This window comes from Panthera leo, chromosome B1 (assembly GCF_018350215.1).
Source record: "Panthera leo isolate Ple1 chromosome B1, P.leo_Ple1_pat1.1, whole genome shotgun sequence".
NCBI classification, from domain to species: Eukaryota; Metazoa; Chordata; class Mammalia; order Carnivora; family Felidae; genus Panthera; species Panthera leo.
Genome location: NC_056682.1, coordinates 30,596,508 through 30,608,760, shown reverse-complemented (window position 1 = coordinate 30,608,760; position 12,253 = coordinate 30,596,508). Strand labels below are relative to the sequence as shown.

Genomic DNA, 12,253 nt, shown 5'->3' with positions numbered 1-12,253 from the left:
TTTTTCCTCTTTCCCCTTCTCTGACAAAAGATAGTTTTCCGTAAATAAAAGCTACAGAGATAGGCTTACCCAACCTCACAGTAGTGGAGAGAAAGGTCTTTGGACCCTTGCATTATCTTCTAAATTCTCATTGATCTCTGCTTAGGACTGACTACTCTGACTCATGGACTGAGGATGAATTTGGCAACTCATGAATGCATGTAGTCTGTTTTCTTGATTTTGTCATGGTCTGTACTTCTTCACAGATAATTCAGCCCCACCACAGCTCTGCCTGGAACTTAATCAATATTCCCGAGGTTTTCTGAGATCCCCCAAGAGATCCCTGCCCTGGGTTGTTGCCTTGCAACCCAGAACTCCCTTCTGGCCACAACAACTCCAACCCATACCATCAAGATCTCCAACATGCCTTATCAACAACCTTTTACAACTATGTCAGCACATCTGTAAGATTTCCTAGTCTCATGGGATCAGAGAGTAATTCAGTGTTGTAACTCTGGTGCTCTGTTTCTCTGTCTCTGTCTCTGTCTCTATCTCTGTAACTATTTGAACTCTGATATGATCAAGCAATATTGCCTTGTGAGAAAATATTCCTCATTACACTTGACCTGCCCTTATTACCACCATATATAGATTTCCAAATTGTGTATGGGACACAAAAGCTCTTCTGCTTTAGTTCTACTTTTCAGGTAAACTAGCATTATGACTTCTGGGATTTCAGTAGGATTTCAGTATAACATACTTTTCTGGGGCTTGCTTCCTCCTGTCCAGTCTACTCCTGCCTTACCACATGGGAATGGCAAAAATGGGCATTCCATTCCATTTCTCTTCTTATCTGACTGTTTTCTTGACATGGTAATTCACTTCCTTTCTACAACATTGTCATTTGCCTGACCACTCCCTTTTCTGGGATCATGAGATACCAGGAAAGAAATGAAGAGATCTAAAAATGTTATTTCTCTTATATTGAGACAAAAATTTTTCATGGGTTTATTGGTTGATATCCTTCTTCTAGGAATTACATGTTCATAGTCTTTTCATATGCTTGTGGAGTTCTTTACTTTTTCTTCTTAATTGTAATTGTTCTACATAGATTTATTTTCATTTATTCACTTAACGAACACTTATTGAGCCCGTTATTTTCTAAAATATGTGCTTGGTGAGAAAAACAGGATTCATGTTTTCATGGAACTCATATTTTCCTAAAGGAGGAAAGATTGACTGAAAAATTAACAGAATAATCACAGTAATTAACGTATTATTCCAAAGTAAGATTCTGAATAATGAGAATAATAATTAATAGGGAATAATGAAGAAATATCATGAAGATAGGGATATAAAAGGTGGCTTCTTTGAGGAAATTATATTTGAACTAAATAGTTGCAAATACTTTTCTCAGTCTCTTTCTTGTAAAATTTATATGGTATTCCATTTCAAAATTGTATATGGTCATAAAACTTCCCTACATTTGCATAAGCAAATCCAAAATTTAAAAAAATATATATAATCATATCAATAGATGCTAAAAAAGCGTTCAATAAAATCAACTCCTATTTATATAAACCTTGCACATTTCTCATTTGGTTTACTCTAAGTATTTTCAGTTTGTTCACTTTGTTTTATTTGCTTTCTGTGTGTTTTTATTTTCCTGTTATACATGTCATAGTTTTTTTTTTCCTGTTACATTTTCTAATTGTATAGGAAGGTTATTACTTTATGTTTATCTTGCATTTGGCACTGTTTCATAACTATTTTATAAATCCTGATTTTTTAAAATTCTTTTGGGTTTTCATGGCAAACAACCAATATATTATATCTTTATCTTGTCTTATGGCATAGCCTCAGGCTTCAAGTACATTGATGAATTAAAGCAATAATAGCAGAAACACTAGCCTTATTACTGAATGTAATTGGAAAGAATTATGATGCTTCACCATTAAATATGACGATAATGGTAGGATTCTTATATGTAATCTTTATCAAGCTATGGAAGCATTCTCTTCCTACCTCTTAAGACTTCTGTTATCATTGAGAATGTGAGTTGGATTTGATCAAATGCTTTTTAAGCATCTGTTGAGATAACCACATATTTTTCCTTTTGTATCTGCTAAAGTTGTGAATCAATCACGTTAATCGATAAGCATGTATTTAACCTTCATTTCTGAGAAAAGGTCTCCTTTGTCATAAAATGCCACTCTTCTAATATACTGCTGGCTTATTGAAAGAGTCATTGAGATTTTGAAAATCTGTGATTGAATTTGAGCTTTCTGTAGGTATTTGACTCTGGTCAAGTCACTTACTTTTGATTAACTTTATTTACAATTTTTTTTAATGTTTATTTATCTGTTTTTAGAGAGAGAGAGAGATCATGAGCAGGGGAGGGGCAGAGAGAGAGGGAGAGAGAGAAAGAGTCCCAAGCAGGCTCTGCACTGCCAGCACAGAGCCTGATGGCGGGGCTTGAACCCACAAACCATGAGATCATGACCTGAGCCAAATCAAGAATCAGAACCTTAACTGACTGAGCCACCCAAGCGCCCCACTTTTCAATAACTTTAATTCCTTCAAGTGTAATATGAGTACATTCCCCCATATTCACAAAGTAGCTGTTAAGATTAGATGAAATTGTAAAATTTTTATATAAAAAAGTTATATATATAATTTATATTCAAGCCAACAGAGATTATGCTTTTATCTTCCAGATGGGAAGCAGGAGCTACCTAAGATACTGTTACTGAGGATGAACTCAGTGCATTGAATTACTACTGGGGCAACTCTCCTTTTTGCCAGTGGCATTGGTTCCATCCATTGAACAGATAAGGAGCGGAGCACACAAGATGGTAAGTTAATTTTCCCTAAGACTTCACCAGTGTTGGAAATGCTATCATGGCTCTGTCTGAGGGTTCAGCGATACTAACCAATAATTCTTAGCTAGTAGTTTGGATTACTTCTTCAAGAATAATGATGACATTTTGAAGGATAGAAAGAAAATGGCCCATGGGACGATATTTTGAAGATTGTCCACTAGATGGCACGATGAGCCTATTGTAATTGTTTTAACTAGGTATTTATTCACCAGTTAAATACTAATTAGTTAAGGAAAGATATTAGTAAATGGAAGTTAGTGATAGTAGCACTATCTTTAGGAAAGTTATTTGTTCCTTTTGTTTGAATATAAACTAAAGGTAGCAGCAACATAAAGCTATCTAGAGACAATGTTTAGCTCTCACTTGAAAGTAATCATCTCTGTAAGGAAAATAATTCAGCTGTGGCAACTGGACAGTTGAGAAATTTTTATCAAAAAAGCTAAACATATTTGTGTTCTCAATTGAATTACCTGAACTCTTTGTGAGATAAGTGGATTCCAAAAGAGCTTAGATAAGTATATCAATGACGAGATTAAACATGGATTTGTTTTGTTTTTTTTTCTTTTACTTTTTTTTTTTTTTTTTTTTTTTTTTTGGATTAAACATGGATTTGAAAGGAAACTGAGTAGTTTGACAATGCCAAAATAATTTTAGGTTTAACTCAGAGAAGGATACTTATTCTGTCATCAATTTGGGCTTGCTTTTGACAATAGAACACTTAGATCGATGGAATTTAGATAGTAATTATAACAAATATTATGATGATTATTAATTCTTATGTTCATTCTTATTAATTCTTGTGACAGAAAGTAACTGAATGTGCAGCTAGGACTTTTACCTCGGGCCTCTGAGAGTAGCATTTACCCATTCTAAACAAACACTGGCTTTTCTGTTTTATTCTACTGTTTTCTCTATACTTTGATTTATCCTCTCCAGACATCCCCACCTCCTCCAGTATACCTTTATTCACTCCTATAGTGTGTTAAAGAACAAAACACTTTTATTTTTCTACTCTTTTGAGAAAGAAAGAATACCTCCAAGCTGGCAGCTCATACTGTTCAGACTAAAAGAGAGTGGTATATGGGTGCCGTTTGGAATCATGGATGGAAATACTATCTCCATTAGACACACTTATACCATTAGCTGTAAGCACAGCTCATGTCTTGTCCTCAGTCATACTTTATGGTTATTATCACATGCTTGAGAAGATTGCCTAATAGGTATGAAAGGGATGGCTTTACAACTATGAAACAATAGACCTTTCATCAGCAATTATTTTATGATTTTGATATAGGGACATGTCTGATGAGGAAGGAACCAATTCCCAATGGCAAGGAGTCTTGGGGAAGAAGAAATTCCTCAAAGACATAATGTATAGTAATCGCATTTATCTACAGTCAAGATCTAATAGAAAAGTTTATAGATGGCAGGGATCTTACGAGAGTATGTTTCCTTATTCAGTTTTTCTGTGTTAAGATTTTAGCTTCGGACTAGCTACAGTTTGGGGGAATTCTGTCTTCTCAGTTAATCAGTAAATGGTCAACATTTTAAGACATGCCACCCTTCTGAAATCAATCAAAGTTCAAGTAGAACATTTTCAGTCAGTTGCCTAGTTTTCAAGTGTTGAATCGTGATTAATGCTGACTAAGGGGCAGTGGGGCAGGAGGTAGGAGAGAAGGATTCATGCCCTCACACAGGTCATGTGGCTAACAATAGCTCCATTTTAGGACTGCCGAGCTTTCTAAGTCCCTGTGTCAGAATCCCTAACCAATGGGAGAGAGAGAAGCTTGCACTGCCCCTTTTAATTTAGTGGGAGAAGAATGTTTGGAATGTCATTTGCGTAAGTGTGACCTCAGCTCAGTACAACATGTCCAGACAGGTGAGACAGGATCCACCATCCTGCAGGTAGAAGTCTCGAGGGTGTAATTTTAACATTTCAATTACAGAAATTCTTATGGAATAATATTCTCACAGGTGAGACTAAAAGGTAATGTGATTCATAGAAAAATCGACAAGCATTAACAGAATGTATGCAATAAAATAAATGTTGACTCTTCTCAGAGGTGACAAGTTTTATCTGTGGAGAATAGGTTTGAATTTTAGAAAGAGACCAAAATGTAGGTAGCTTGGAAGTGGAGCAGAGAAGAATCACTTAAAATGCTGAATAAATAATTGGAAAGGTTGAAGCTGCTGTGCTCAATCTTTTAAAAAAATTTATTTATTTATTTCCAATAGGAGCTTCTTTTGGTTTTCATGACTCCCTGGCTGTGGTAGAGTCACTTGAAATAGAAAGTTGTTATGTGTGATATGGTACTCTGTGCTTCTCTCCTATCTGGACGTTCCATGAAAACAGATGGAACCACTTGGATGGTTAACTTGATAGACCTCAAAGTCTAAGTGCATCATAATTGGATGTAGTGGTTGAGGATGCTTTGACCTAAAGAACTGAGATTTGGGGTCACATTCCCTTATAAGGAATTCCAAAAATCATCTGAACCTATCCTATTCTGAAATTTCATGTATTTTTTTTTTTTTAAATAAAGTCTGACACTGTAAGAATGTGTTTGGGATGATTTTTTAATAAAGTGAAATTTGCCTTATTATTTGCATTTGGGATAATCGGATTTGACTTCCAAGAAACACGAGAAAGGCAGATTGATAAGCAATGTATGTTAGATTAAGATCTTCTACAGAGAATTGACTTAATTTGGCCTCTGTCTTCTCTAGTGACAGAATCGCATCATTTGGACTAACAGTGCAAAATGAAAGAATTGGATTAGCTAAAAAGGAAAAGTTTCTAGACAAAACTTTGAGCCTTCTGTTCTGAAGATCTAGGAATTGGAAATGTGATACACAGCAGTTTATCCAAAGAGCTTTAAATTCTGTGTTGCCCATTGGGAAAAAAAAAAAAATAAATAATGGCTTTTCCATGGGCAAGTCACCATGATAATCTTTAAATAAATTCCAAGTAAAGCTCATTGTTTACAGAAGCTAGGGACTTAGCAGTTTTGATCAAAATATTAGCAAGGATACCTGTGAAGAAACAGAGGGAAGATTTCTGCAGTGATAGCTGCAAAATACAGCAAGCCATGGTGTAACTTTGAATTACATATCACCTATATGAGCTCCATGTAATAAGCTGTATATATATCTGACGTATAAATGTATGCATGACATGTATATATACATATGAGATATATCTATATATATGCAAACATGTATAACACCTATATGAAAGAATATTTGGCAAATTTTCTTTTTAAGAAAATATTTCTATGGATTTGAACAGGATTTTCTTTCTCCACAATTCTTTGTTTTCTTATCCAAAATGCTCTTCTGTGTAAGAAAGTGACTAAGATGCATTCCTCTTCCTCATCAAAGGAAATTAAACGTTTTATATGATAAGCTTCCTTCCCTCTACTGAGTCAAACAGCGTTAGTTCGTTAGTTCCCCAGTTCATTTCAAAACCAAGAGACTTTAGGAGCAGGAGTGAAAAGGCAACTGAAAAAAAGGGGTACTAGCAAAAATCCTGAAATGTGGGTCCCATTTCCACCTGTGCCTGTGTGTAGCTTTGTGCCTTTGGGGAAATCCCAGGATCTCTTCAGGCTTCAGATTCTTGGTGTGTAGAATGTGGAGTTGAAAGAGAGAGTTTCTAAGGCAGTGGACTTCTACCCAGATCACACATTAGAATCAGCTAAAGGCTCTGAAGGAGATGCGTTCTTTGAATTATGGAGAGCCTGCCATAGGGCATGGCGCATGTTGCCAGATTTACAAATACAAACACAGGACATTCAATTAAATTTGAATTTCAGATAAATGATGAATACGTTTTAGTATTTATATTTATCGGACAAGTGCTACGCATAAAAGGAAGTCAAAATTTGTGTAATGGATGTATATCATCAAGTCCCTATTAGTGGGAATTTTGGATGAAGAATGTAAAATGGGAGAGGTATCTGTTTCAGTAGATTTTGAGTCATATCACACAGAGAGTCTTTTATTCTTTTTCAAAGCTTTATCAGCCTTGATTGGAATACTTTTTCATCCTCTGGCAAGAACTATTATATCAATTGTGCTTTAGGCCACAAGTAAAGCATACCTCAATTAAATAGTACAAGTGATAAAGATATTTATGGATTTACTTAACAAGAGGTCCAGAACGAAAATGAGGTGATCAAGGACCCAGTGTTCCCGTCATTCTTCTGCTGGGATGTCATCCTGGGTGTGTTGGCCTTCCCTTTCAGGTTTGTTTCTATGATTATAAAGTGGCTGGTGCATCTCCATTTGTAATTATGTCTTCACATTACATTACATATCTCCATTATGTGTTCACATAATTACCTTCAGAGTAAAAAAGAAAGAGCAGTTTTGTGTTGTACATATCTATTTAACCAGAGGAAAAATCTTTCCTGGTGATTTCTACCCCCAGAGTACTTCTTCAAAATCACTGGCCAGAATTGGGTCACAGGCCCATGCACTAGCCCAAAGGGAGGCTGGAATGCAAATTTCAGGCCTTTTTACTCTTCTTGGTGGGAGGCAGGAAGTAAGTAATGAAGGAAGTGGTTAGAAATAAATATGGAGGCTACTGAGTGTCATCCCCAACCATCACATCTAGGATATTCCTTTCCTTTGAATGTCATCAACACATGGATGGATTCTTGGCTTGTGGACCGGTTTGAAGGACTGGGGAATACTTCACAATATTAGGAAGCAGTTCTTTTAAATGCTCTTGTACATAAGTCTTGACCAAAACCAGAGACATCCACATTGGTCCCAACATAGCCCTTTAAAAATGTTATCATTTAACCAGCGTGATTAGAACTTTGAAAGTACACAATTGCGTCCCTTTCTTCCCAGGGGAAAAAAAAAGTCTGAAGAATCCTTTTTCTTTTTTCCATTATACACTTCAGTTTTTCGTGCCAAGTATATGGCACAAAGTTCCATTTAGTATACACACAAAATTCCTAGAAGAGTTTACAGAATCCTCATGTCACAGGTTTTTTTCCCCCTTGTTGGAATCCATCCAGATGTAACTTTCATTCTAAGTGCACTATTTGAAGGAAGGTAATACAGACAATAATTTCTTTTGGTGCCCATGACTTCTCAAGATTCTTAAAGTGCTCTTACATACTTGTTGTAACCTCTGATCACTGATCACATGAAACGGAGCAATGTGTTTCAGTGCAGAGAATACTTAACTAGCCTCAAGACCTACAAAAGAACATTGGCCCTGGTTTTTACACAATGTGATACGCTTTTGTTAACCATGTAAATGGGGTTTATAACTGGGGTAAATTCTTTCACAGTGCTCCTAAAGCGTCCATATTAAAGTCTATTTCCCAAAGCTTATATAGAATTCCAAGTGGTGTACAAATATGTTTAAAATGCTACATATGGAGAAGAGAGAAAAGAAAGAAAACCATCAATTAAGGAACAGCTTTGCTATTCCAGACACAATGCTAAATGTCTGACATCTTTGAATTTATCTAATCTTGAAAACAGCTTTTTGAGTTATTTTACAGTCTATTGATTCATCCAAGTTCATATAATCTAATGAACATCAGAGAGAGAATGAGAATTATTGCCAAAGACTACTCCTGCAGAGGCAGATATGTTGTTTTTATGAATACACACTTGATAAGGTAGTATTTTCTTAGTCTGTATCTTTGCCTATCTATTAAAATAGAGTTGCTACTTTGGGTTGAATTTCAGAGCAGGATTTAAACCTATGATGGTACTCACAATCATTAGCAAAATATCCAATCAGAGCTATTTTCTTGAGAAAGATCCGTGCATTTTCTCTTGCCCACCACCAAGGATAGGCACATTCTCTGGAATTCACTCCATTACACATTCCAAGCATAGCAAGTCAATCATTAATTATTCACAGGAAGAGCATTCAAAGTTCTCTTCCTTCTTTGGGGGATATGATAGAACAGTGAAAAAAAAAAATCCTGGGTACTTAGTAGTTAAGCACTACCTGATCTGATATCCCATTTGTCATGGGTTCTCTAATTTCACACTGCTTTATCACTTCCTGAGAGTAAAGATGGGGGTGGGGGGAGTCTATGGAGTTTTTGTTTTTGTTTTATTTTTACTGAGAGAACAAGTAGCTATTTAACTTTCTCGACCTAACTAAATAAATTTGAGTTGTAACTAAGTAAAATTGAATAGTAACTAAGTAAAACGGACTAAGTAAAACTGAACAGTCTTCAAATCTTGAGCTGTGCACTAGTTCCTTAAAAAGGTTCTGAGGTATGCATAAGAGTTTGTAGTGACTATTTGAGAAAAGGCTTGGACTTTGGAAGAAACCTGCCTGAGAACACTCTAAAGAAAAGTCAACAACGAAGTCCAGGTATTTCTGGAAAAAAGAAAGCATTTAAACGTGAAAAATTAGTCCAATGAAAAAAACACTACCCAAAGGTTCTCCTACCAGGTATGAGGGTTTTCATCTTTCTATTTCACAGTAACTTGGACATACTAAGTATTTAATTTGTGGGAATGCAAGCTGGTGCAGTCACTCTGGAAAACAGAATGGAGGTTCCTCAAAAACTAAAAATAGAACTACCCTACGACCCAGCAATTGCACTACTAGGCATTTATCCAAGGGATACAGGTGTGCTGTTTCAAAGGGACACATGCACCCCCATGTTTATAGCAGCTCTATCGACAACAGCCAAAGTATGGAAAGAGCCCAAATGTCCACTGATGGATGAATGGATAAAGAAGATGTGGTGTGTATATGTGTGTGTATACACACACACACACACACACACACACACACACACACACACAATGGAGTATTACTTGGCAATCAAAAAGAATGAAATCTTGCCATTTGCAACTATGTGAATGGAACTAGAGGGTATTATGCTAAGCGAAATTAGTCAGAGAAAGACAAATATCATATGACTTCACTCATATGAGGACTTTAAGAGACAAAACAGATGAACATAAGGGAAGGGAAACAAAAATAATATAAAAACAGGGAGGGGGACAAAACAGAAGAGACTCTTAAACATGGAGAACAAACAGAAGGTTACTGGAGAGGTTGTGGGAGTGGGGTGGGCCAAATGGGTAAGGGGCATTAAGGAATCTACTCCTGAAATTGTTGTTGCACTATATGCTAACTAATTTGGATGTAAATTACAAAAATAAAATAAAATAAAATAAATTTAAAAAGAAAGTATTTAATTTGTTGTTTTAGGGTTGGAAACTCATTTATTCAATAATCATTTGTTCAATAATAATTTATTCAGCCATCCTTTACTGAGTACCATTTATGTGTCAGATACTGACATAGGAGCAGAAATAGAACTGTAACTTGAGACACAAGATTGGAAGTGTCACTGCAAAAAAGAGCCAGATACCAAAATTCAAGAAAAAAAGGTGGGAACAAACTCTATGGCATTCATTCTTTAAAGTGACCTATGAATGCTATGTCATTCTTCTGCTCCACACCCACTTATTATATAACCTGAAGTGAGACCCAAGACCCTTGAAAAATGTGCTCACTTAAGAAAATCACATTGGGGAGCCTGAGTAGCTTAGTCAGTTTAGCGTTGGACTCTTGATTTTGGCTCAGGTCATGATCCCAGGGTGGTGGGATTGAGTTCTGTGTCAGACTCTGCGTTGAGTCTGGAGCCTGCTTACAATTCTCTCTCTCCACTCCCCCCTTCTCCCTCTGCTCCTCTCCTCCACTCATGTGCACATTCTCTCTCTAAAATAAAAAAGTAATAATAAAATGCAACTTTGAAAAAAGAAAAACGTGTCTATATTTTTTTGAATATTTAACAATGTGCAAAGAACCTGTAGGAAATGTGATTTTGAGTGGAACTAATGATAACAGGGAGTATTAAAAAGTGTGATGTTGGTCCTTTAAAATGGTTTAAGTCAAAGATCTTGGGCTAGGGTATGGATTTCAACTCTGTTACCCTAGAGAGACAGCTTTAGGTTACAGTGTTTAAAAGTTTTAGTTCACTCTCAGAACTCTAGTTTAATATTAACTTTCACTTAGAGAAATGTCTTTTGGAATCAAACCTGAACCAAAGGAGAACTTCCACTGACAATTCCTTACCTAAGGGAACCATTCTTTGCCACTCTCAGTGGTCCCATCTTGACCCCTCTCATGTCTCTTACTGATTTGTTTCTGAACTCAGAGAAGGTCAGAGCATGATCAATGAGTACTCTAAAACCCCAGCGTTGCCTGGGGTGCCAAGGGAAGGCCTTTCCATATCTGCTATCAGTGTCAGGCTAACTCAGAACAAGAGCAATCCTTCTCTGACCCTAGGGCAGAGATCATTGGAAGTGTGTGAAAACTAGGCTTGTGCAAACCCTGGTTCATTAGAGGGTCACCTTGGCTTATGCAACTAAAGAGGTTCCCTAACGGGTCGTAAACCCAGGAAGAAAGCTGAGCCTAAAAAATCCTAACCATGTGCATTCAGACCGAACACTACTTTGCCCCAATATTCAGAAAACCAGTGGGAAGATCTTCAGTTTTGATCTGTGTTGGAGAGACTGAAGACAGACAGTCTAAAATTGTACAGGACTCATCTCTGAATTTTTTTAAATGAAGTTTTGGCCAAACAGCCAGTAGACAGGTTTCCTTGACATCCTTTACAGAATACCTTAAATCTGTTCAAGAAAACATATGAAGCAACCCTTTGTGAAGGGACATTAAAGATCATCTACCCCAATGCATCTCAATTGTTGTTGTCACAGTCCATGAATGTATTCAAATATTTCACTGTCTTTTCAAAGATTCTCTTTGATCCTTCATTTCTCCTCTGGTCTAACCTCTTATCACTAATTTCTTTAACGGGTGTAAGGATCATTCTCCCTGCTCCTACTCTAATATGAAATTCTATAAAACTCATAAAATGAAAATGATAATGCTGGACTTCCTATTTTAATAAAGGCTGTTGACTATCGTAAAAAGGCTAATTTTATCTGTTTCTAATTTAAAAGAAGATATCTAATACGTCCTAGGGATTCTGGAAAAGAGCTCTCGCCATTTTTACTCATTCTCCCTGAATAGTCCTCTTTGAGTTTTCTGTCTTGCATTTGTTGTTTTTGTTTTGTTTTATCCAAAGTATACCCTACTAAGTCTGGGAACTAACTATCCTAGGTTAAGATTTTGATTTGTGTTTCTCTCTTTTCCTTTTTAATGTATTTCTCTAATTGTCCCTTAGTCATTTCCCATAGCATCTAATACCCGTGTAATGCAAAGAGCTCACCATGTTCCCTAAGGGATTCATATGTGTGCATATGGTACATATCTTGAAACAGTTTTTAGTTTCATATAGCTGTGCAGTCAGCTGTTGGTTTCTACTGCTTCTGGAAACCTTGCCAGACCATCTGCAGACCCCTTAATTATGTTTTCTGACCAGAGG

At 36.3% G+C, this 12,253-nt stretch overlaps 1 long non-coding RNA gene across 17 annotated transcripts in view; it reads left to right on the top strand.

Moving 5' to 3' along the window:
- The window catches only part of LOC122217488, a 233,581-nt gene that overhangs the window by 109,342 nt on the left and 111,986 nt on the right, over positions 1-12,253 (top strand). For 15 of the 17 annotated variants that reach the window (XR_006201546.1, XR_006201545.1, XR_006201530.1 and 12 more), the window contains one exon: positions 2,697-2,834. This is a non-coding gene — a long non-coding RNA (uncharacterized LOC122217488). Of the gene's footprint in view, positions 1-245; positions 444-2,696; positions 2,835-5,588; positions 5,991-12,253 lie in introns of those variants that run through there. The other 2 variants (XR_006201540.1, XR_006201544.1) reach the window with 2 other exon arrangements.